General features: G+C 46.9%; 1 long non-coding RNA gene across 1 annotated transcript in view; it reads left to right on the top strand.

Annotated features, from left to right (window-relative positions):
- Positions 1–27,048, top strand: part of LOC138267722 (uncharacterized) — a 430,204-nt gene that overhangs the window by 115,220 nt on the left and 287,936 nt on the right. The gene's annotated exons all lie outside the window — the stretch shown is intronic.

Raw genomic sequence — 27,048 nt, 5'->3', positions numbered from 1 at the left:
TATCTATTTTAAGGTATCTTAAGGTGAGGAATCTGCAGCTAGTAGTCACTATTAGATGAACAAGTTACTTACCTTCAGTAATGTCTTACTTGGTAGAGACTCTGTCCAGCCACAGATTCCTTACCGACCCACCAATTCCCCCTCTGTCTGCTAACAGATTTCTAGGTACAAGGCTGTTCCCTTTTCAGGGCCCTAGTCCCACTCACAACTGACCACTGGTTAGTGTTGTTTTGTGGCTCTATGCTCCTGCTTTGGAAAATTGCAGAAAGAAACTGACGTCAGCACGCTGGGATGGCATCTACATAGGCACTGTAGACGTGGACGATGCCAAGCAGAGCTGAACAGCGACATCTACCCACACAAGGGTACTGCTCACCAGAAATTTCCGGATCCAATCTGATGCCGGGTGATAATTCTGAGGTAAGGAGTCTGCTGCTAATAGAGTCTCTACCAGATAAAGCGATTGTGTATGATACAAATGCTAATTAACAATTGTATGCTGTTTTTACACACAGTGAATATGTCCTACATGGACATCAGCAGTGCAAGCTTGAATAACACGCATGACAAGTACATAACAGCATCGGGACTACTGAAAGGTGCTGCGATGGCGGTCAATGGCAGATTGTACCTGATTCAAGTGATAGCTAACAATAACTACACACACTACCTTAGTCCATCATGATCGCCAGCAGCGCAAGCTTCATTAGCACACACAGTGAGAGAATTGTCAGCAGCACAGTGAGCTTCCCACACATGCCGAACTGTTAACGTGGGGCCAGTGCCTTTTTACTACACTCACCCAGACACCACAGCAATAACTGTGCAAACTTCACACCGAATAGGACAGCATTGCTGGTAGCGATGGTTCGCAAAGGCAGAGCATGTTGGCCTAATACTCTGTACTAAAGTACAGGGTTAATGGGTGAGTAGGAGCTTTCTGCAGTACCAGACCCCTGCTCATGATGATGGCTCTGTACCGCTCTGCGGAAGTATCAGCTGTTGTGTGTCAGAATAGAGGGACCAGAAATATCGCCCTAAAAATACTGTGTACTAAATATTGAGAATCAAAGTGTCATTCAGGTAAATATAGATGAACTTTGATTAACTCTACATCCACTTACCTTGAAAATATATATGTACCAGAATTGTACAAGTATGTGCAGTTAAGTATAGAAAACCTGCACATACACATATATGTATATATTTATATACTTACCTTCACACAATTTTGATAGCTGATTTTTTTGAAGGTGGATATTCTGTCCACAGTATTTTGAAGGACAGTATTTAGTACACAATATCATAAGGACTACCCGAGAGATATTCGCCTTGTCACTGGCCCCTTGTGACACCTGTTAGCCCCAACTCCCTCCAGTTCTATTCCTCAGAAAGACCAAGTCATTCCGCTGTTTTATTTGTTCAGCAATTCCTGCCCAAGGAGTGTGATCAAAGGTAAGAGTTGAAACAAAGGACTGTGCTTCTCTCTTTGTTTGTCTTGGCTGGTCTCTGGGACACTCTACGGGAAACTCCACAAAAAAATGTTTTTTAAAGGAGCATCTTCCTCAGGAATGGCCTGCATCAAGCACTTTTGTGCTCCTGTTATGACATTGTTTGCGTAATTAGGTCAATTCTTGTCATTCAGTTATATAGGGCAATAGAATTTGGCTTATTCTGAAAGAGAGAGGTGCATTTCAGTATTCTGTGTGACTTCACACAATACTACTGCCTGGCATTACAGCATACGAGAAACCATAGCAGACTGTACTGGAATTACATGAGATATTTATTGGAAAACAGTACTGTGACATCACAATAGACCTCCATAGTCACATTGCACAAAGGTTTCATTACATCACAGATAGGCCCCATTACATCAGATTTATCTCTGTGGCATCATAATAATGTTCTGAAAGACCACAACACTGTGTCACAATAATGTTTTTGATATCACATTTGATGATGTCACAGCAGTACTTGGAATAACAAAAGATCTTTGTAACAACATAGCAACAATTATTCACAACATTGCATAGATCTCAATGACATTACAACAAAGTGTCATTGTATTGCATCACACCATCTCACAACTGGCTGACGGAGGATCACCTGTCCCTTCTCCCCAAGGAAGTTGCAGCTCTCTTCGCCAGGGGAGCCATAGAAGAGGGTTCCAGTGCCAGAAGTAGGCTACGGTTGCTATTCCCACTACTTTCTGGTTCCCACGAAGGACAAGGGCCTTTGTCCTAATATTAATCTCCGAACCCTCAACCTCTTCCTCAAAGAGTAATTCAAAATGCTCACGTTGGCTCAGGTTCTGTCTGCCCTGGGCCCAGGAGACCAGAGGGTAGCTTTGGATTTACAGGACACATATTTTCACATTCCTGTGCCTACCCACAGACATTTCGTGCAGTTTAAAGTAGACCACAAGCACTTTCAGTTCACTGTGCTTCCCCTTTGGCCTTACCAGTGCCCCTCGGTTGTTCACCAAGGTGATGGCGGTGGTCACAGTTCATCTGTGGCGATCAGAGGTGCCAGGTTGTCCCTATCTCGACGACTGGCTGTTGAAGGCAAGCTCACCCCGGGCTTTTGTCTCCCACCTCCAGATTATGACAGACCATCTGCATTTGCTGGAGTTCACTATCAATATGTCAACGTCACTCCTGACTCCCTCTCTGATGCTCCCCTTCATTACAGATGTTCTGGACACAATGCAGTTTTGAGCATATCCTCCCGAATGGTGAGTCCTGGATATTCAGGCTTTGATACCAATGTTTCAGCCTCTATCATGGATCAGTGAGACTGACTCTGAGACTGCTGGGCCTCAAGGCCTCCTGCATCCCGCTGGTGAGACATGCCTGATGGCTTACGCAGGCTCTGCAGTGGTATCTGAAGTACCAGTGGGTGCAGCATCAGGGGAATCTCTCCTACATGGTCCAGATCTCTGAGGGAACTGCGAAATGCTGGAATTGATGGCTAACAAACTGCAATTGGGTCAGAGGTAGACCCCTTTCCCTTCCCCAACCAGATCTCACAGTAGAGACAGACAAATCACTCCTGGGATGGGTCACCCTTCTGGAAGTGGGACTTCACATCAACATGCTGGAGCTCGAGAGATCTGACTTGCATTGAAAGTCTTCCTATCCTCCATCAGCGAAGGGCTAGTGTAGGTGTTCACCACAACACCAGCGACATGTGGAACTGCAACAAACACAGTGGGTGAGGTTGTGGACCCTTTGGCAAAAGGCCCAGCATCTCTGGACTTAGCTGGAACAACAGGGCATTTCCCTCGTGGTTCAATACCTGGCAGGCTGTCTGAACGCCAGGGCAGACAAACTCAACTGTAGATGCCTATGCCGATCAGAAATGATGTCTCCACCCAGAGGTGATGCATGTTTTCTTTCAGCAGCAAGGGAAAGCCTTGGTAAGATCTGCTCACCACCGACATGTACGCGCAATGTCAGGAGTTTTGGACGCTGGAGTTTCCAAGGTGGCTCTCGCTCGGAGACGCTTTTCTTTTTGAGTGGAGTTCAAGTCCCCTGTATACCTTTCCACCCATACCACTTATACCCAGAGTTCTCAACAAGATCAGGAACGAGCGGGCTCAAGTCAATCTTGTGGCTCTGTACTGGGCTCGGAGAGTCTGGCATCCCAATCTACTGAGTGTCGCCATTGATCCTCCGATAAGACTGCCCCTTCAGGAGGATCTTCTGTCACAACAGCAGTGGAGGGTTTTTCACCCAAACCTGTCTACTCTCTGTCTCCTTGTGTGGACATTGAGCTGTGGCAGTTGACAGCTTTAGACCTTCTTCCAGAATCCTGTTAAGCTATTCTGGCAGCCAGGCGTCCCGCCACCAAGTTGGTATAGACCTGCCGTTGTAAGAAATTTGTGGCATGGTGTGTAGAGAAACACGTTGAACCTCTTTTTGCCTCCCTTTCTGAAATCTTACTCTATTCTTTCTCTTTCCCAGCATGGCTCCTCTGTCTGCCATTCTGAAGGCTAAATATATGCTCCTTCTGCCTTCTTGCTGTCACCTGACCAACCCTCCTTGTTCAAGTCCTCTATTGTACATAGGTTCCTCAAGAGTCTTGTTCAGCTTTTCCCTCCTGTGCTGTTCATAATGCCTCAGTGGGATCTCAGTCTGGTCTTAACATTCTTAATGTGTGCTCCCTTCGAGCCTCTCCACAATTACCCCTCAGGCTTCTGATACTCAAAACAGCCTTCTTTGTGGCAATTACATCTGCCCGCAGAGTAAGTGAGCTACAGGCCATATCTAAGCTGCCTGACCTCTATCCTGACAAAGTGGCCATTCACAGGAGTGCCTCCTTTTGTGTCAAAAGTTGTCGCTTCATTTCATGTAGGTCAATCAATCACACTGCCTCATTTTTTTGCTCCTTCACATCCCTCTAAGTGGAGGAGTGGCTCCACCGTCTGGACCCAAAAAGAGTGTTATTGTTCTACCTTAAGCACATGAAAGAGTTCCCGGTGGATGATCAACTCTTTGTTGAGTATGTTGATGCCGAGAAAGGTCCAGCGGTGCAGAAGCAGACCATCTCTAGGTACATTAAAATCTGCTATGCAGTGGCCAAGAAGCAACCTCTCCACCAGAGCTAAAGCTATGACCACTGAGTTAGCATGCGGAGATCCGGTCCTGGACACCTGTCAGGCAGCAACGTGGGCATCCCTGCATACATTTACCAAACACTACCACCTGGACAGTCGGATCTGTTGAGATGGGCACATTACCTGTTCGGTCCAGCAGGACTTCCTGGTTTAAGACTGGTCCGTAGACTCACCTCTGGGAAGGTATTGCTTGGTTATCTATTGAAAAGTAAGGAATCTGCAGCTAGAATCTCTATCAGATGAACAAGTTACTTACCTTCTGTAGTGGCTTATCTGGTAGAGAATATAATCAGCTGCCGTTTCCTTACCAACCCACCCATCCTCCCCACTCTGCCAACAGATTTCTAGGAATAGGGCTGGACCCTTTCAGGGACCTAGTTATTCATACCAGTGATCAGTGCACTTCATTGCTCCACGCTTCTGGTGTGGAAAGTCGTGAAAAGTAACTTATGTCAGCGTGTCTGGGTGGTGCCTTTATATGTATCGCTTTGTCACTTCCTGCACGGATGATCCCAACGATGCATGCAGAGCTGATTGACACCACCTAACAGGGCTGCAGTACTGCTCACAAAAATTTTCTTGATCCAGTCTAATGCCTGGGAAATTCAAAGGTAAGGAATCTACAACCAGATTTAGGGGGTCATTACGACCCCAGCGGTTGGCGATAATGTGGCGGTAAGTACCGCCAACAGGCTGGCGGTACTTACCGCCACATTATACCACTCAGACCTCCACGGCGGTAACAGCAGCTGGGGCCCGGAGGCCACGATTGTTCTGCCTGTGGGGTTCTGACACCGCCTACTGCCATGGTTTTCGTGGCGTTCGTAACGCCACGCAAACCATGGCGGTAGGCCATATCAGTGACAAGAAATTCCTTCCCTGTCCCTGATAAGGGTCATTCCCCACCACCTCTCCTGTTATCCCCCCTTACATCCACACCCCTTTCACACACACACGCATACACACACTGATTCACACATACTTACACACATGCATACATCCAATCACACCCACATCCGCACACACTTCCATACATACACACACACGCATTCACATCTCACAACATACACACACGTCCGTACATGCACACACGCATTCAACACTCATCACACACCCGCATTCACGCACACACATACATTCACACACCCCCACACACACAACACCCCCTCCCCTGTCGGAGACCCGACTTACCTGGATCCAGGGGGTCCTCCGGCAGGAGACGGAATGGGGCGCTGCTACCGCCACCAGAACACCGCCAGGCCGTATTATTTCTCACAATAAGGCTGGCGTGGCACTGCTGGTGGTAGCAGCGCCACCTTACCGCCACCTGCTGGTATGGCCACAGCCGGATTTCCACCATTCTTGTGGCGGAAATCCGGCTGTGGTCATAATATGGTGGACAGCTAGTAGAGGCGGCGACAGTCTTTTGCCAGCCGTCGCCGCAGCGGTATGTTTTTTTTACCCCCAATGTTATAATGAGGGCCATAGTCTTTACCAGATAAGGGCATTATCAAAGGTAAGAAATTTGTTCAGCAGCAAGAGTTTAGTGACAGTTCTCTTCCAGGGGATCCTCATCAATAGTCATAAACATTGAATATTCCCACCCTTGTGCGGGGACCCCGGAGCATATATAAAATACACACATATTATACATGTGTAAAACAGCAATGCAGGCTATAATGTTAAAACAGGCTAAAATGCTTTATTTCTATGAAGTTTTTTTTCTTTTTTTTATATTATAAAATTACAATAGAGAATAAATATCTACCCAAGCCCCCAAAACTGGGCTTAGGGAAGTAAGCAGCAGTAAACTCTAGAGAAAAAGAGAAAAAACTGCATTGAAAAACAATGGAGCATTCTTAGCCAATAGGCTGCATGCAGGTTAACACAGGAGAACCATAAAAACTTTGGCACTGTGCCTTTAAGACCCTGAGCACCTCCAGTATCCCACCATGCCTCAGGGGTGAAGGAAAGGTGACAGTTGGTTCACAGTTAGGTCAGTTCTCTTTTACGGTGACAATCTGTGTAACTGATTCAAAATACAGTCTGTCCTGCACTTCTAGGAGACGTGCGTCCGGGGAGGAGGGTGGGTTGTTTATGACTTTGATGAGGATACCCCTGGAAGAGAACTAGGATTTACAGGTAAGTAACTTATCCTTCTCTTCCAGGGGATCCTCATCAATAGTCATAAACATTGAATAGATTAGCAAGCCCATCCCTAAACTCTGCGGACTGTCCGATAGAAGTGCAGGAATAGATACGTATTATGCAAATACATTTCTCAGAGAGGCCTGCCCCACTTGGGCATCCGCTCTTGCATCTGAGTCTAAACAGTAATGTCTAGTAAACGTATGCACAGACTTCCATGTAGCAGCCTTACAAATCTCAGATATTGGAACATTGTTAAGGAGGGCAGCAGTAGCCGCTTTTCCCCTTGTGGAATGCGCTTTATGCCTCGCTATTAATTGTTTATTAGCCAGCTGGTAAGTATTAACAATACAAGAAACTATCCATCTTGATATTGTTCGTTTACATGCTGCCTCTCCTGTCCTCAAATGACCATAGTTTACAAACAAGCGGTTAGAATGTCTAATCGATTTTGTCTTATCCAGATAAAATTTCAGCACTCTTTTCAAGTCTAAGGAGTGCAATGCTTTCTCTGCCGGAGTCTCCGGATTGGGAAAGAAAGTCGGTAAAGATATGGTCTGACACACGACGTCGAAATCACCACGACGGCATGAGAGACATCCGCCGTCGACCTCCCACCGCTCCACGCCGAGGCACACGACGGCGAGCAGGTCGAGGTCCAAGGATCGCCGTTCAACGTCAAGGCACTCTACGTCGAGGCAAGAGCAACCGGCTGGGCGCCCTTCGACGTCGACACAGCCATCGACGTCGACGCAGGTTTTACCTGTCCCACAGGGAGCAGAACATCGCCCCACGCCAGACAAGGCCGCGCCATCTCCAGTGGTCTCCATACCGAGCGACTCTTTTCGGTCAAGAGCGGCATCATCTGGGCATGTCTCGCCCATCAATCTATCTCCGAGATGGCTGGAGAACCTTAACAGACCAGCGGCTTCCCCAGATTCGCAATATTCGCGAATGTATTCGCCTACTGCCTCCCTGCCAAGAACGCCATCACCGACAGCCAGGGCAGAACGGGCTCGTTCTGCTCCTCGCCAACCGGCCGCGAGGCCTAGGCGCTCTGCTACAGCGTCTCGCAGCAGGTCTCGTTCTCAACGAAGATCCAGGTCTCGTTCAAGAAGAAGATCACCCTCTTGGTCTTCATCAGGTTCATCTGTAGGGCGTTACTCACCCACCCTAACAGATTCACCACCTGCTAGAGTCTCACCGGTGGATGACATTACCACGTTTAACGAGGTGCTGCTAAGAGGAGCGCAGAAACTCAACATAGAGGTTCCAGAGCCATCTACCTCCTCATCAGTCATCTTTGAGACTCTACAACAGAGATCAGCATCAAAAAAGCTGCTGCCTCTAGTGCCTGGTTTGTTGCAGCCAACCATGGACACTTTTCTGGCCCCAGCCTCGCTTAAATCTGCCCCGGCTAGGATTCTCAAAAAATACAAGGCTCCTGAACAGGACCCTTTTTTCCTCAGGAAGGATCCGCCACCGGACTCGGTTATAATAGCTGCTGCCCGAAAAACCCACTCGGTGGCATCTTCATCCACGGTACCCCCGGATAAAGAGAGCAGGCATCTAGACTCTCTGGGGAGAAAGATATGCGGGACGGCGGCTTCGGCAATGAAAGTCTCCAGTGCGTCTGCGCTCCTGGGCAGGTATGATCGTTCTCTGTGGGACTCGCTCAGTAGATTCACAGAAAAATTGCCCAGAGAGGACAGACAAGATTTCCAGGAGATACTGCAAGAAGGATGCCTGGTATCCAACCAGGTTATCAGCGCGGCAGCAGATGGGGCGGATTTAGCTGCTCATGGGTACGCACATGGAATCTGTGCAAGGAGATCTTCCTGGCTGAGACTCACTGGTTTGAAACAGGAAGCACAACAACGCATCCTGAATCTCCCATTCGCCGGGAACTCTCTATTCGGTGCCCATGCAGACGAAGAAATGGCCCGCATGAAGACCGAGGTGGATACCATGAGGGCAGTGGGCCTGGAAAGAAAGAAAGATTTCAGGCGGAGGTACAGGCCGTATGACAGGCGCCCTTTCCAGCAGAGGGTTCAAACCCCTCATTGGTCGCAAAGGTCACAGCAACGACAGGGACGCCCTCTTTTTCAACGGAGAAACACAAGGGAGCGAGGGTCAAGTAGACCTCAACAGTCCACTCCGAAAGCACCCACCAAGCAATGAAATCTCGCTTGCCTCGACACTGTACACCACTCCGGTGGGGGGAAGTATTACAGCTTATCTTCGCGAGTGGCACTCTATCACAAGAGACAAATGGGTGCTCAATATTGTCGAACATGGCTATTCTCTTCTTTTCAAACAGCCTCCACCACGCTTGCCACCAACCAAAGACAATCCATCTCATCTCAGCTTGCTACGCAAGGAGGCTCTTGCCCTCCTAAAAAAGAATGCCATAAAAAAGGTTCCACCTGCACACAGAGGACAAGGGGTCTACTCCCGTTACTTTCTGGTGGCGAAGAAGGGTCGAGAGGGCGTTTTCAGGCCAATTCTGGACCTACGGCTGCTGAACAAATACATAAGGAAGCAGAAGTTCAGGATGCTAGCGCTTCACCAGATTTTCCCTCAACTACATCAGGGAGACTGGATGTGCTCCATCGACCTGCAGGATGCGTACTTTCACATCCCAATAGCTCCCAAACATCGAAAATTCCTGCGCTTCAGAGTAGCGTTACAGCATTACCAGTTCAGAGTTCTACCCTTTGGCCTGAAATCTGCCCCAAGAGTTTTCTCGAAATGTATGGCAGTGGTGGCGGCGCATCTTCGAAAACAAAGGATATACATATATCCATACCTAGACGACTGGCTACTAAAGGCTTCTTCTCCGGAGCAGGCGAGAAGCCATCGGACATTGTACTCGGAGTTTGCGAAGCTCTAGGTCTTCAGGTCAATTACCAAAAGTCAACCTTGATTCCAACACAGAATCTTCACTACCTGGGAGCTATCATAAATACAGAACTCCAAAAAGTGTATCCTTCGGAGGAACGACTATCCTCAATAGGCAGGAAGTGTCAGGACCTGTTGAGAGCCAACGCACCGACGGCACGTCAGGTGACATCGCTGCTGGGCTCCATGGCATCATGCATTTTTATTGTCCCAAATGCCAGGCTCCACATGAGACCCCTCCAAGAGGCATTGGAGACCAACTGGAGCCAAAGAACAGGTCGCTGGGAGGACACGGTGCAGCTACCGGCGGTAGCACTTCAGTCATTGAGATGGTGGATGCACAGACCTCACCTGTCAGTGGGTGCTCCGTTTCACCAGGTGCTTCCATCCGACACCCTAGTAACGGATGCGTCTCTTCAGGGATGGGGGGCTCATCTGGGTCCCTTTCAAGCACAAGGTCTGTGGTCAGACAAGGAAAAGCAGTACCACATCAATCTGCTAGAACTCAGAGCGGTCCATCTGGCTCTCAAGTCTTTCATACCACTAATTCAGGGGGAAACGCTCTTAATACAGACGGACAATACAACCACAATGTATTACTTGAACAAACAAGGGGGAATGAGATCCCTACCCCTATCGCGAGAGTCCCAAGCGATATGGCATTGGCTCCTGGCCAGAGGAATGTCAATTACAGCGGTTCACCTGCCAGGTCAGCAGAACGTGGAAGCAGATTTTCTGAGCAGACACCTAGAGGACGCTCACGATTGGGTCCTACACGGTGAAGTCGCAGAATACATCTTCGCGCAATGGGGTCGGTCTCAACTGGATCTCTTCGCAGACGAAGTAAACAAGAAATGCCCAGACTTCGCATCCAGGTTCTACCGTCCGGGATCTCGAGGGAATTCCCTGTTGATCGACTGGTCAGGGATATTTCTCTACGCTTTTCCGCCGATTCCCCTCATTCCGGCAGTGATCAGCAAACTTTACAGATCCAGGACCAGAATGATTCTTATAGCGCCACAATGGCCCCGTCAATTCTGGTACACAGATCTCCTCAACCTGTCGGAAAAACCTCACAGGAGGCTGCCGTGCAGACCGGATCTTCTGAGCAGAATGGAGGGCAGAATTCTACATCCCAACCTACCCTCTCTGAGCTTAACAGCATGGCTCCTGAATTCCTGTAGTATGGGCACCTAGGACTCTCACAGGAGTGCATGAACATCTTGAAAGAGGCCAAACGGCCTTCCACGCGGCGTTCTTATGCTTTTAAGTGGAAGAGATTATACATATGGTGCTGTCAGCAAGGTCATAATCCCATACGGGCGCAGGAGGATGTCATACTGTCCTATTTGCTTCATCTAGCGTAGTCCGGTCTGCAGGTATCGTCTATTAAGGTACATTTGTCTGCTATTACAGCCTATCGCAAGTCACCTTCTCAGGAATCCTTCTTTACGAAACCTGTAGTCAAGGATTTCTTAGAAGGTTTGAAGAAAGTTTTTCCGCCCATTCGGAGACCTTCTCCTCCATGGGAACTGAACATAGTCTTGGCAAAACTTATGGGCCCTCCTTTTGAGCCTATACATAAGGCCTCTTTACAACACCTTACGTGGAAGACGGCTTTTCTAGTGGCCATTACTTCAGCGAGGAGGGTCAGTGAAATCCAGGCCTTGTCTTCCAAAGAACCGTACACGGTTTTTCATGACAATAGAGTGGTTCTACGAACTCACCCATCTTTCCTTCCGAAGGTGGTGTCAGAATTCCATATCAATCAGACCATATCTTTACCGACTTTCTTTCCAAATCCGGAGACTCCGGCAGAGAAAGCATTGCACTCCTTAGACTTGAAAAGAGTGCTGAAATTTTATCTGGATAAGACAAAATCGATTAGACATTCTAACCGCTTGTTTGTAAACTATGGTCATTTGAGGACAGGAGAGGCAGCATCTAAACGAACAATATCAAGATGGATAGTTTCTGATGGATACAACTACCTGTGGATTCCTCACCTCATGAATACTCCCATGGCGCCAGCATTCTACGGAAATCTTCTTACTAGTCTCTGCACGTCGACGAGGACGTCACTGTCTCGCACGCGACGCCGTCTGACGTCATACAGGCAATAAGAGGTCCTCGACGACGTGCGGACGTCAGTTCCCTTTTTTCCGTGCATTCGAAACGGTTATCTTCGAGGGAGCAACTGTTACTCTTGCGGTTACAGTGTATATCTTGCTGCGTACTCTTTCTCTGTGGAAATAATGTCGCAGAGAAAGTCTGGATTTAAGCCTTGTCGTGAGTGTGGAGGCAAGATGTCGGTGACGGATCCTCATTCCGATTGCCTTTGGTGTTTGAGCTCCGACCACGACGTCTCGACTTGTGATTCGTGTCAGCACATGAATCCGAAGGCCATTAAAGAACGCGAGGCGAAGCTGTTTATGGCCAAGTCAAAGGAGAAGCATCACAAGAAAAAGTCTTCTCCAAGACATCGGCGTCATCGAGACTCCCGGCGCCGTAGAGAATCTCGGCGTCATTCAAGGGAGGCTCGTTCCAGGTCTCCGGATCGGCGCCGGAGGACATGGGAGGTCAGCCCCACGGTGACGCCGCATCCTTCGACGCCGTTGCTCTCTCCGACGTCTCCAACTTCGCCTGGACAGGCGTCGGTGATTGAGGTATTGGAGCCTCAGGTGTTTTCTCCGGCGCAGACGCCGAGGCCGGCGTCGGGGTCGCCTCCGAGTCAGGCACCCCAGTATCCGGCTTTTCCCACCCCTGGAGCCGATAGTTCCGCATTCTTGAATGCGATGTATGCCATCTTCCAACAGATGGCTCCAGGGGGTGCTCCGGCTGGGCCTTTGGCCTTTTCTTTGGGTGATCCTGCGCCTCTTCGGCCGGCACCCTTTATGCCCTTTCTCCCGTTTGGGAACGTGGGCTCGGCGCCAGTGTCGGCGCCGGTGGCCGCTCCGATGGCTTCGGAGGGATTGGCCCCAGGGATTTCCATCCCGTCGACGTCGAGATTTCGGCCTGTGACTCCGGTGGGTCCATCCGTTTCATCTGCTCTTCAGTCGGCGCCGAAGTTACCTGTGGCGCCGGATGAGGCGTCGGTGGCTTCGGAAGATCGGCGCCGATCTCCGACTTCGGCGGAGGTGTTGTCGACTCCGCGGATTGAGCAACGACTGCATTCAAGGAGGCGTGCTCTCCGGGTACTAGAGGAGCAGGAGTACCAACGAGCCCTAGAGGAAGGAGAGCTAGAGGACTCGGGTGATGGGCTGCGTGGACTGGAGTCGGCCAGTGGGCTGGACACTTCCCCTGAGTGGGACCTTTCGTCCCCGGGGGAATATACCGAGGAAGCTGCTTCCTTTCATACAGTGGTACGGAAGGCAGCTAGTTTTTTGGACCTGCCTTTGCCGGTGGTGGAGGCGAAACAAAACCTTTTGACAGAGGTGTTGCATCCGGCCTCAGCCGCGGCGGAGCCTCTATTACCTTTTAATGACGCTCTGCTGGATCCGGTTTTAGAGGTGTGGAAGAAGCCGGCATCTTCCCCAGCAGTTCACAGAGCCGTGGCCAGGAGGTATCGGACGGCTCCAACTGATCCTGGTTTCCTATCTAGGCACCCTACGCCGGAGAGCTTGGTTGTGCAGGCCTCCTGTTCGTCCAAATCAGCGCCTGGTTCTTTCCCGACGGTGCCTGGGGACAGAGACTCAAAAAAGCTAGAGGCGCAGTCGAAGAAGATTTTTTCGTCCTGCAGTCTGGCGTTAAAAGCCACTAATGCGACCTGTATCCTGGGGAGGTATATTCATGCTCTGATGGATGACATCTCCTCTTCGTTTACAGAGCTTCCCCAGGGTCTTTTGGATCTTGTCTCTGATGCCCAGGCTGCTGCGACCCAAATTATCCAGACGGGACTGGATACCACCGACTCGGTAGCCAGAGCAATGGGCACAACTGTGGTGGAAAGGAGACAGGCCTGGCTACGTAACTCGGGCTTTTCGGCAGATGTACAGTCCACATTGTTGGATCTCCCGTTTGATGGGGACAAACTGTTTGGGGCTAAGGCTGATTCGGCCTTGGAACGCTTTAAGGAGAGCAGGGCCACGGCTAAGTCGTTGGGACTCCAAGCTCCTTCTTCCACGGCCTCTTCCAGATTCTTCAGGAGGTTTCGTGGATTTGGGCGTGGCTCTTCCTCCTCTTCCTTTCGGGGAAGATATCAGCAACCTGCCTCTTCCCACCCCTATAGATCTTTTAGGGGGAGGGGTAGGGTCCGCACCAGGGGAGCCTCTCAGCAGCACTCTGCCTCTTCCTCATCCTCTGGCGGGGTGCAGCAGGGGAAGCAGCCTTAGGCTTCCACCATTTCCCACTCACTCCTCTCCTGTAGGGGGAAGATTACAGCATTTTCTCACCAAATGGGAGACTGTTACGTCGGACACTTGGGTTCTCAGTGTTGTGGGAAAAGGCTACACCCTTCCCTTTCGGGAGTTTCCGCCCCTCATCCCGCCCCGCCCTTCGTATTGTTCACAAGAACACCTCCTGTTGCTAGAACAGGAGGTGGAAGTCCTCCTTTTAAAGGGCGCGGTGGAGTTGGTCCCGGAGCAGGAAAGGGGTCAAGGAGTTTACTCAAGGTATTTCCTGATTCCCAAGAAGGATGGTCGTTTGAGACCAATTCTGGACCTGAGGATCTTGAATTGGTTCCTCAAGCAGGAAAAGTTCAAGATGCTGACCCTAGCACAGGTGCTTTTGGCGTTGAACATGGAAGACTGGATGGTGTCTGTCGACTTGCAGGATGCTTACTTTCATATCCCGATACTCAAGTCACACAGGAAGTATCTCCGGTTTGTGGTGGGATCGCAACACTACCAGTTTGCGGTCCTTCCGTTTGGTCTTACTTCAGCACCTCGAGTCTTCACGAAGGTGATGTCGGTGGTTGCGGCAGAGCTCAGAAGGAAGGGGATAGCAGTATTCCCTTACTTGGACGATTGGTTGATCAAAGCCAAGTCCCCGGAGCTTGTGTTGCGTCATCTGCAGTCAACAACCCAGTTGTTGTTCGACCTGGGCTTTTCGGTGAACGAGCCCAAATCTCACCTGGAGCCCTCTCAGCGCCTCCTGTTCATAGGGGCAGTACTGGATACGACATTGGGTCGGGCCTTTCCTCCGCCTCAGCGGATTCAAGATATTCAGGATTTGGTTCCAATGTTTCGAAACGGAGCGGTAGTTCCAGTCCTCAAGGTCCTTCGTCTGCTCGGTCTTTTTGCCTCCTGCATTCTGTTGGTCACGCATGCTCGCTGGCACATGAGGGCTCTTCAGTGGTGCCTCCGAAGGCAGTGGTCTCAACACAGAGGGGATCTAGAGGGTACTGTCAAGATCTCCAGAGATGCTGCTGTGGATTTGAAGTGGTGGATTGCAAGCAACAATCTTTCACAAGGAAAACCGTTCCAGCAGTCGCCACCAGTGGCCACAGTCATAACGGATGCTTCCACTCTAGGGTGGGGAGCTCATCTGGGGGATCTGGAGATCAAAGGTCTTTGGTCTCCAGAGGAACAGATTTTTCACATCAATCTGTTAGAGTTACGGGCTGTACGTCTGGCTCTCAAGGCCTTCCTCCCTTCCCTTCGTGGTCAGTCGGTACAGGTCCTAACGGACAATACTACCACGATGTGGTACATAAACAAGCAGGGAGGAGTGGGGTCGTACCTTCTCTGCAGAGAAGCTCTTCGACTATGGTCCTGGGCAAAGGACCATCGGATTTGCTTGATAGCAAACCATCTGGCCGGAGTCTTGAACGTGCGTGCGGACAGTCTCAGTCGCCACTTCTCGGCAGACCACGAGTGGCGTCTCCATCCAGATCAAGTCCGTTTAATCTTCCAGAAGTGGGGGTTTCCTCGGGTAGATCTGTTCGCCACTCGAGAGAACGCGCATTGTCCGTTGTTCTGCAGCCTTCAGTATCCGATGCAGGAAGCATTGGGGGACGCGTTTCAAATGACCTGGTGCGGCCAGTTGCTTTACGCGTTTCCTCCCATACCCTTGATTCCTCGAGTATTGAGGAAGATTCGCCAAGACCGGGCTCTAGTAATCGTAATAGCTCCGGATTGGCCAAGGAGGGTGTGGTACTCCGACCTTCTCCAACTCTCAACGTGCCCGCCGCTCCGTCTCCCTTTCAGGGCAGACCTCCTCTCGCAGTCGCAGGGGCAGGTTCTACACCCCAACCTCCAGAGTCTGCACCTACATGCCTGGAGATTGAACGGGGCAACCTGAGTTCCTTCTCTCTCCCGCCTGAGGTAGTGGATGTTATATTAGCGGCCAGGCGACACTCCACTAAATCTATCTACGCTAATAGGTGGTCTAAATTTGTTGCGTGGTGTGGAGAGAGGCAGATTGATCCTTTACAAGCTCATCTATCGGACGTTTTGTCTTTTGCTCTATCTCTGGCGCAGAAAGGTTGTGCAGTGGCTACCATTAAAGGTTATTTATCGGCCTTGTCAGCCTTCATATGTCTTCCAGACCAACCATCTTTATTTAAATCCCCTATTGTTATCAGATTCTTGAAAGGTCTTCTAAATCAATATCCTCCAAAGCCATTCGTTATGCCGCAATGGGATTTGTCCTTAGTCCTGACTTTCCTTATGGGGTCCCCTTTTGAACCTATGCATTCTTGCCCCTTAAGGTATTTGTTTTTAAAAACAGTCTTCCTGATAGCTATAACATCAGCAAGGAGAGTGAGTGAGTTGCAGGCCTTATCAGTAAAACCCCCTTATACAACTTTTTATGGGGATAAGGTGGTGTTGAGGACCAAGGCTGCTTTCCTCCCGAAGGTTGTTTCACCCTTCCATTTGGCTCAGGCAATTACTTTGTCCACGTTCTATTCTCCGCCTCATCCTTCCAAAGAGGAAGAAAGACTGCACCGTCTGGATCCAAAGAGAGCGTTGAGCTTCTTTATCAATAGAACAAAGGATTTCAGGCTGGAGGATCAGCTGTTTATTGGATACGTGGGCAAGAGGAGAGGAAAGGCAGTCCACAAGAGAACACTATCCAGGTGGGTTGTTCTTTGCATTAAAATATGTTACTCTTTGGCAAAGAAGGATCCTCCTGAGGGCATTAGAGCTCATTCCACCAGAGCTAAGTCGGCCACTTCGGCCTTAGCCAGAGGTGTTCCTGTGGTCGACATCTGCAAGGCCGCAACTTGGTCGTCCCTTCACACTTTTGCAAAACATTACTGTTTAGATTCTGAGGTTAGAAGGGACGGCCATTTTGCACGGTCAGTGCTGCAGGATTTCTTGGTTTGACCATTTAGGCACCCATCGCCGGGCGTGGTACTGCTTTGGGACTCTATTCATGAGGTGAGGAATCCACAGGTAGTTGTATCCATCAGAAGAACGAGTTACTTACCTTCGGTAACGACTTTTCTGGTGGATACATTAGCTACCTGTGGATTCCTCACGGTCCCACCCGCCTCCCCGTTGCCTTTATGGTCTTGCCAAGTAATCCTTGAGTGCGCTCCTCTTGATCTTTGAGGGTGCAATAGATGTATATATATAATATATTTATATATATATATGGGTATATGTGTATATATCTTTATGTATATACTTGGTGTGTGTATATATTTTTAAAAGAAAGAGTTTTATATATATATATATATATATATATGTACATAAAAAAGATTTACAGTTATTCATACAATGTGGTGTATTTTTACAATATAATGGATGTTGCTTTGTTCTTTCATTGCATTGCCTGGTTGTTCTCATGCACGTAAAAAATGATTGGTACTGACGTCCGCACGTCGTCGAGGACCTCTTATTGCCTGTATGACGTCAGACGGCGTCGCGTGCGAGACAGTGACGTCCTCGTCGACGTGCAGAGACTAGTAAGAAGATTTCCGTAGAATGCTGGCGCCATGGGAGTATTCATGAGGTGAGGAATCCACAGGTAGCTAATGTATCCACCAGAAAAGTCGTTACCGAAGGTAAGTAACTCGTTCTTCTTGTATTGTTAATACTTACCAGCTGGCTAATAAACAATTAATAGCGAGGCCTAAAGCGCATTCCACAAGGGGAAAAGCGGCTACTGCTGCCCTCCTTAACAATGTTCCAATATCTGAGATTTGTAAGGCTGCTACATGGAAGTCTGTGCATACGTTTACTAGACATTACTGTTTAGACTCAGATGCAAGAGCGGATGCCCAAGTGGGGCAGGCCTCTCTGAGAAATTTATTTGCATAATACTTATCTATTCCTGCACTTCACTTCGGACAGTCCGCAGAGTTTAGGGATGGGCTTGCTAATCTATTCAATGTTTATGACTATTGATGAGGATCCCCTGGAAGAGAAGGATAAGTTACTTACCTGTAAACTTACCTGATGAGGATACCCCTGGAAGAGAACTAGGATTTACAGGTAAGTAACTTATCCTTCTTTACAATCACCAGCAATCCATCTGAAATCTTGGCAGCATCATGAAAGAGCTGTTTGACAGGTCAGTGCATGTTGTTCAGTGGCATTAACGAAGATCTGAGTGAGAAACCCATTGGCTGGGGTGAGAGACTGAGAGGACTGCTTTTTCTCTATGCCCACAGTACCTGAGTCCAGTGGCGTGCCACAAATGCACATCGCAAGACCTCATTGAATACCCCCTGGGTTGCCTTTTTGTTTTTTTACACAAACCTCAAAAGCTTTATTTCACCAGAGTAGGCGGCGGATAAAGAGATCAGGAAGAAAAATAATACTGAAGAACATAAAACTCAAACACTACTCATTAAAATAATAAACGGAATTACCTAACATAAAAGGAAGAATAACAAATTGCTGAAAATGTTCAAAATAATGTAGAACATTCCTAATGCTAACCAAAGGGAGCCTTCATTAGCATACAATTCAACGGAGACACACCTATGAGGGCTTAAAAATACGTTTTCCAAAATTTCAGTCTCCTTTAAATTGCTGTAGAGGGAGCATGATCATACACTGAGATGTAAATGAATTGTGAATTGAGATCAAGCCCTTCAGATTAGTGTAAGATAGAAATGACTCAATCAGAAGTACATATTTGGCTCAAGTTGAGATCAGTCTTCCTTGAAACACAGTTGCATGAGGAAAAGCACCTGGTGAGAGAAGGTAGGTAGTCGCAGGATCTGCTTTGTGGTTTCCACTACAGCATTCTTTTCTTCTAGTTTCTCCTTCTCAGTTGTTATGCGGTGGCAGTTGACAGAGCCATGGTATTAAATTGGCTGAACAAGTGTTTGCAGTTGAGTCATGGCAAACGCAATGGTAATGGAAAATGCTCTGAGTGGGCCAAGATGATAAATAGAGCATGTAAGGTTGCATCTTCGTTGGACTGAGACCGTAGTTTTTCCCACTTATTAGGATGGAGGTAAAAAACCCTTTTACATTTTCTTTGTAGAAATGTTTCTCAATCTTTGTTTTGCACACATTAGCTGCAAAAAATCTAGCGGTCAGAACATTCTTCAGAACCTGCTGGAAAATGACAGTGTTCCACACCAGAACGCTTGTTTAGATTTAACAGTAAGAGTGCAATCTCCCGCTCCATCTGTACCTTTGGTGCTCACTGCCTTAAAAATGTGGGCCCTCTGTATTTAAACAATCCCTCGAAGACTTCTTCAGTGGTCTTCCAGTGTCCTTTTATCGCCAGTCCTCTTCGAGGCTAGTGCTTTCAGCTGCCACGAAACATCACAAAGCTTCCTAGGCTTAAGGGGTAGTTAGCAACCCAAGGTGCAGATTTACATGAGCATCAAAGGATGGCAGTGTTCCTCAGCAGCGGTACAGAGTTTTCAGATCAAGATGATATCGTTTTATCAATTTTTATCAATTGATTGGTGATCATTTATATAGTTTGCTCAACTAATAAATTCCGAATAAAAACAATTGGTTGAAAGCTGTCCATAAACTATCATAGTTTGATTAGCATATTAAAATGTGATATATAATTGTCATATATAATGTTTTCAGTCTTGAAAGTATTACTCATTCTAAAATTAGGTCTGCCATTGACCTTACAGAGGAAGAGTTCAGCTTCTTTTTGGTCAATTTATTTGCATCAACATCTTTTTGTTTAATCTGCATTTTCTGGAAAACACTAAAAGCATATGTCTTTTCTGTAGAGTTAAATTAAAGCTAACATGAACAAGGGACAAAGTCTAATTGATCTAAATTTTCACAGTCCACAATATATATGCCTTATGTTCCTGAGGACATGTTGGTACGTAGCAAACATTGAAAAAGCACTGCACCAGATTTTCTCCCTTTTAACAGACTTCCAAAAAACATACTTGACATCTTCTGATGGAAAAATATATGGTTAATATCATCCATGATATTCATGATGCATAGCCATTAAGTCTGTTGTCTCATAATGCCGCCTCAATTTACATTTCTAATTCCCCAACATATTTTATTCCCTGTCTGTCAGTCTCTCAAGGCCTTGCTACATTACCTACCAGAAATATTTTATGAACAACTGATGCAGGTGCAGACTTTTAATAAAACGTTGATACATTGAGAGCTGCGTTGAAGATAATGAAGGACTCAGGGTCTATAATGACTGGTACAGACCCTCTGGTTTAACATTCCAATGTTAATCTTTGGATTTCTGCAATTTCAGTTTAGAACATCCTACCCTCAGTGTTGTATTGTGACATACCAGTTGTTAAAGGTTTCACCCTTAACATATGCCTGCGCCTGCAGCACAGACTTATAAGTTAGGTTTAGGGCCATTATAACAGCTGTCCGACTGTGGTAATGTTTATTTAGAACAGGGAATGCTTGGGAGTTCCACTGAAAGCAAAAGCCATTCATACGGCCAATTAGGCTGGCAAAGGCTTTGAGGTTTGATATTCCAGTGGTTGTTAAAGGCCCTCTTCCTCTGGTATAGGGACATTGATGATGAGCGTAGCCCGTGCATCAGGCTGTAATTCAACAATACAGCCCACTGCTGGTGGCTAAACCAGATGTTGAAGGCCCCCTAACTTTAATGGACAGTTTAGCTGCACTTCAATGACCTGCATAGTCTGGAAGCAGAAGGGCTGAAAAGCTAATAGTTATTCAAACCACACTGCTTAGAATGATCTAAACAAAAACAAAAAACACAGAAAGCGAAACACTGGACTGTTTAAGCAGAAGGGTCAAAATACTCATTTTGGCCAATATATAAAAATACAATTACACTTACAATTATTGGTCCTCTCTTGCTTCATTTGCAGTACCAGAGTTCCAATATGGTATATATTCCTGAAGAATCAACAACTGTTACGGGAATCATATGTGAGCAAGTCAGATGCAGATTAGCTGCTGTTTATATCTTAGCAGATTTCTTTTAATCTTACATTTAGTTTTAAAGTATTCAACAGCCCTCTGAGTCAGCAAAACCAGTTCTAAACTAGAATTGAAGCGCCACAGGCAATCAATGACAAGTTGGAGTTTTGCCAAAACCATTTCACATCCTTGTCAAAATAAACATGTTATCCAGTCTTTGAAAAACTGGAGTAGGTGGGAGCTGGTCACGAGGAAATGTGTAGCGTATTTGCCTAAATGAGCAGCTTTAAAATTATTTTGTTTGCCTTATTTTATATTAGTTATAAAGTGCCTGAGCACCAAGGTGGGTTTCTTGGCCCTTTATAATGCAAAACAGTAATCTTTCATTATTCTTTAAGAGGCAAATATGCAGGTAGTTATTCAGAGATTGGCATAGTGGAAGAATCGCTGTAGCTTGTCCGTTCTCCAACTCAGCCAAATACTCGGTTACAGTGCATCATTTAGTGGTGGGAAATTTAGAGCCAGGTTTCTAATGCACCACCGTGGGTAACCCTCTGCCTGGATCCCATCTGCCATAGGGCTACTGGGTTCAGAGCATTGGATGGCCTGCCGAATTTGGTTTCGTTATGTAAAGCAAAACACAATGCTGGCCGGCTGCCATTTCAGTTTTCCCAAAAGTGCGTCTAACACACTTGAGGGAGCACTTTAACCCAGGCTAACCATGCCAACAAAGTGGTCACCTATAAGCGTGATGTGGGGGACCTTTCACTGTTGATTATGTTACATAGAGACATTGGGACAGGGAGACTCTGACACTGGAAAAGGGAGATGATAGTAACATTGGACAGGGTGCCACTGGGGCCAGTTGATTTTGACACTGGAATAAAACGATACTAACAGTGAACTAGTAGTCAGTACACTTTGGTGCGGTTGTATGTCGGAACTACACATTCCGTTGCAACACACATCATTACCATGTGTGTGTCACAACGAGAATGACATTACTACGCATACCCTTTACCACGCATGTCTTTACAACAAATTATGTTGTAAAAGCAGGTCAGTCAACACAAGCTTTATTCGATCAACTGATCATCAAAGCAAAACAAAGATTAAATAAATATCATCATAACATCAATAGTATGAATAGTGAATAATAAAATCCCATTAAAACCAGCAAAAAAGATCATCATTAAATTACATTATTTACATAAAAATTCTGAACACGCCATGCTGCCACTAAAAACCTACTAACAGCGTAGATTACTACTTTAGAATTATGGCTTTTTAAAACCCTCAAGGCTATATCACATTTTCCTATTTTCATTTCACGGCAGATTTTACAGATCCATTTTGTCCTAGGAGATAAATAGGCAGGGCAAAAGAACATAAAGTGCTCAATAGTTTCAGGGGTGACACCACAAACAGGACATATGTCAGTTGTAACATTTGGTCCCCATCTACTCGCCAAAGACTTCAGTGGCAATGACCCAAAACGAAATCTAGCATATAGTTCCTTACCTAAGATATCGGGCATTACATCAAGATACAATTCAAATTGTGGGTACCATTTAAAATCCATAAAAAGATTGGTTAGGCGTCCAGCAGATTTCCGGTTGATATAGTCGTTTCGAACACATGACCAATATGTGCACTTCAGTAGTTTTGTATGTGTTTTCTCAAATTTATGGGGATTCTCCCAAAAGTCACCTAGGCCCAGGGTGAAAAACGATCTGTACACATGTTTTACCCATGGAATAACAGCAGAGTTTGGACACTTTAACAGTTCAAGGAGGGAAATCTTATACAACTCCAGTTCAGGGACTGTCCATAGCCTTACCCAGTATAATAGGGGTCTCAAAATAATTAAATCGGCTATCCGTTTAAGACCCAAGTCCAGAAATAAAGGAATCAATGGGGTACTAGGAGGGCATGCACATAAGGCCCTTGCAAAATTACTCTCCCCGATGGTGAGCCGATTACTGTCAAAGGAACCCCATATCTCAGCTCCATAGACAGCTGCTCCCTGCGCCTTGGCCACATATATATTTAGTGCTGGGGACACAGCTTTAGTTGTAGAACTCCTGTAAAAGCACAGTATAGATGCCACGCTATGCTGCAGAAGACCAACGCTTTTTGCAACCTGTTCATCCCAATGTAATTTATCTGTGAGCCTCACACCTAGGTAATCAATGGAGGTGACCTTATCCAAGGGTTTGTCATCTAGGGTAATAGAACATTTCTTTTGTGGGCCAGAGTGAAGTACCATCAGTTTTGTTTTCTTGGAATTGAGCTCCAACCCATAGTTCTGACAGAATAAATTAAATCTGTCAAGAAGAGTTTGAAGACCTATAGGGGTCTTGGAGATGAGAAGAGAGTCATGTGCAAAGAGTAAGATAGGGATTTTTTGTGCATTCAGGGTGGGTAAAAGCATGTGTTTTAAAGGCATGAGTGGTAAAGGTTCTAGCGCACTTCCCCTCCCAGTCATTCTAAAATAATACCCTCCCTCACTCTGAACCCCAAATTAGTACAACCCTATCTCCCGCCCTGAGCCCTAAAATCGACTTCCAGCCCTAAGCCCGAAAACCGAACCCCCACCCTAAAACCTAATTCCCCTCCATAAAACAGTACCCCCTGCCACAAACCCCCGTCCTAAACCCAAAAACTTCCTCCCCCACCCTAAAACCTAAACACCCACCCCCTCCCTAAAACAGTACCCCCCGCCCTAAGCCAGAAAACCACCCGACCTAATACCTAACCCCCTCCACCTCTGCCCCCTCCCTAAAAGAGTATCCTCCCACACAGGCCCAATCCCCCCCCACCCTAAGCCAGAAAACCATCTCCCTTGTCCTAAAACCTAACCTTCCCCGCACCCCGCTTCTCTCCCTAAAATAGTACCCCCCAACCCCTAGGCCCAATCCCTTTTATCTCATCCACAAGGTGTGGCACAGCTCATTCTGAGGAAGCGGAATGATCTTTCTGTTTCCTCTAATAACGCTGATAGCCTTCAGCAGCATTACCGCGCATAGCCCTTACCAATCATACCATTACAAGATAATTTGTTGTAATGGTATACTTGGTAAAGGCTATTTGTGGTGATGACGCGTGCGTTGTAAGGCATTCATGGTAAAGGCTAGTCAGGGAAACAGCTGCGTTGCAGTGGCTGTTTCCCCTTTGGTGCAGACTTTAAAACCGAGGCACCATAACCTAGGGACACCAACATTAGAACAAAACGATACCAACATAAGACCATATCAAAATTCACCAATATGACAATCATATCAGGGGCGGCTCCTCCATTAGGACGTTCCCAGCCAATCCTGACATTGCTCTGAGCAGCGTCAGTATTGGCCACAGGGCAGGCTGGGAACCTGTGCCTGCTGAGAAGCGGATAGAGCGGTGCGGCGAGCAAGATAAGTGTTTTTTTTTTTTAAATGTATCCTCCCCCGCACGCCACCCTGCCCCTTCCGCGTGTCGTGAGCCGCGACTGAATCACACAGAACTCTACAGGCAAACCTCATTCAGTCCGGACATCCTGCTCCTTCAACAATGTCTTCACCTAACCAGGATCTGGTAGTCCAGAACCTGCCTGAAGCACAACCTCACCAAAACAGAATTAATTCTATTCGCCGAGAACAGTAACCAACAGCCAGTCAATACTTGGTTCAACATCCATTACAACTGTCAACCTATCTGGATGACAATATCACTATCTCCTTTGGCTCACTTACATCTGCATCTGAGGCACATCATGCACGAGGCAAAAAAGTGGGGGGAAAAAAAGAAAAAACAGTCCTGCAGGGCTTTTCCATTTGTGCTGCCTACTTGAGAAACAACATCTCGCAATCCAGTCCAATCTGCCTCAACCCTGTTTCAATTTAAGACAGAGCTGAAGTCATCCCCTCTATAAACAACACCACTTCAGGATGCAGTTACTGTTCACCCTACTCTCAGAACAGAGCTTCTGCTTCAATCACTTTTACTTCTGTACATCGCTGTGTTGCTTTTTTAGCTAGGTTTGGGAAATACAATACAACATAAATACATTCATACATACACACATACATACATGGAGAAACTAACACTGAAACAATTAGACACTGAGATTAAAACAGGAAGGCGCATGAACTGGGAGATGTTAACACTGGCATAGGAAGATACTAGCAATCTTAACACTGGATAGGAAGACACCAAAAGTAGGGCACTGAGATACAGAGAGGTTCTGAAACTGCGAGACGAAAACACTGGAAAGAGAAATACTAATATTAGATCAGCAGACACTAAAACTGGGACACATAGACATTAAAATGAGGCAGAAAGACACTGACATTGAAACAGGAAGAAATAAGAAGGTACTAAGGTATGGGCGCTAGACCTGGAGAAATCAACTCTGGTGCACAGTGACACTGAAGCAGGGAGACACTGGGACTGTGAGAGACTGGAAGAAGAAGAAACCAAAAATCGATTAGGAAGGCACCAACCCTGGGACACAGAGACACCTGGACTTGGAGACACCAGCAGTGGAACAAGAAAATACTAATATTAAACCCAGGGGCACCGACCCTGGGACAGGGAAGCGTACAATGAGGAGGAGAGGTACTGATACAGACATAAACAGACATTGGAAAGTGGACTGCACCCACAGATCTGAATTTGATCTATAAGAAACCCAACTGCACCCCCATTTTTGGGGAAATGTGCTTTCACCTAATACTCTGTTACCAAAGAATCTGTTCATGGGTGTCTCTGTTGAAGAGTTGCTTATACTATAAAGGTTTGGGGGAAAAGCTAGTTCATTGTAGTACTACCAAATAATAAAAAAGCAAAGAGCACAAGGAATGCTGAAATCTGGGAACTTCCACGATAAGGGGATGGTTGTGTTGTCATGTAAAACACAGATGATGGCATGCACTTTGGGCACTAGGTATGTTGTATGGTGGTTGCCGGTGGTTGCATTGGCATCAATTTATGGGGTCCGAGGCTTATTTTTCATCATCTGTCCCTGTGCAAGTGAGACACAGGCAGAAAAGGGAGAAACGACGAGAAAGACAGGAAATTAGTAACCAAGATGGAAAGCAGGGATGAAAAACAAACTACAAGAGTGAGCTCAGGAGAAAAGTACTGTAGGATTGTGGAAGAAAGAGAAGAGATGGAATAGAAAGTGCCCAGTCGTGGTGTTTGGAAACCCTGGCAACCACCAACCCAGATGTTTGAAAGTGTTGTCTTCAAGCTTCTAAGAATTCATTTTTATTTCTATAATTGGGCATTAGAGGAAACCTCGCACAGCAGTCAACTTCAACTTCCAGAATTGTAGCTTTAATCAGTCAAGCGGTGGCAAAAGAGTGCAGGTTGCTTCAAATGACTGTTATGCTTTCTGCTCCAGGATCTTGATAAATGTCTCCCAAGTTACCCTAGTTCATTCCTCACGTGGCCTGTTGCAGATGTGCAACCTGTCTGAGTGCCTCACCCTGGCACAAGAGGATCTGCTTGGCTCCTCTCTGCACCAGGATTAGCCTCAGAGCGAACAGTCAAAGAGAACTTGCAGAAAATATACATGTCAAAGTAGTAAGCAGTGGACCAAAAAGAGGCCAGGCCTGCAGCAATATGGCTCTTGGCCAAGGACCTGAGGAAGAAAGAAAACATGTTGATGGCATAAATAAAACGTGCATATCAGTGAATTGGGGTTCAGCCAGGACATCTGCGACAGAGCTGTGTGCAGTTCAAGTTCAAACCTGCATAGCCCATTTGTTAAAGCACTGTATGCACTAGTCTCCACCCATGCAACCCTATCACTATCTTGCCTGGAATGGACTGCTTCTCTCCTGCAGGGTCACTGAATCATCTGCTGGGTCCTACCACCCACTCTGCATGCCATCAATTCAGACATTCTTTCCATATCTATAAACAAAACATCCAAACTCCTTAGCAAAATTGTGCTGTCCTTGGACTGCAGGGTCTCAGCAGATTCCAATTATTGATCCAGCTTTCGAAATGTTCACACAGTGCAGTGCTGATGTGACCTTGAGAGACCTTTGTACTGACAGGATCAAGGTTGAAAGACTGGCAAACTCACTTTAACGAAACGGACAGCCCTGCAAACTTTCCCTAGTCCATGCATGATGTGCT

The sequence above is a fragment of the Pleurodeles waltl genome, chromosome 12, assembly GCF_031143425.1.
Source record: "Pleurodeles waltl isolate 20211129_DDA chromosome 12, aPleWal1.hap1.20221129, whole genome shotgun sequence".
In the NCBI taxonomy this organism is placed as follows: Eukaryota; Metazoa; Chordata; class Amphibia; order Caudata; family Salamandridae; genus Pleurodeles; species Pleurodeles waltl.
This window is presented reverse-complemented; position numbering and strand designations above follow the sequence as displayed.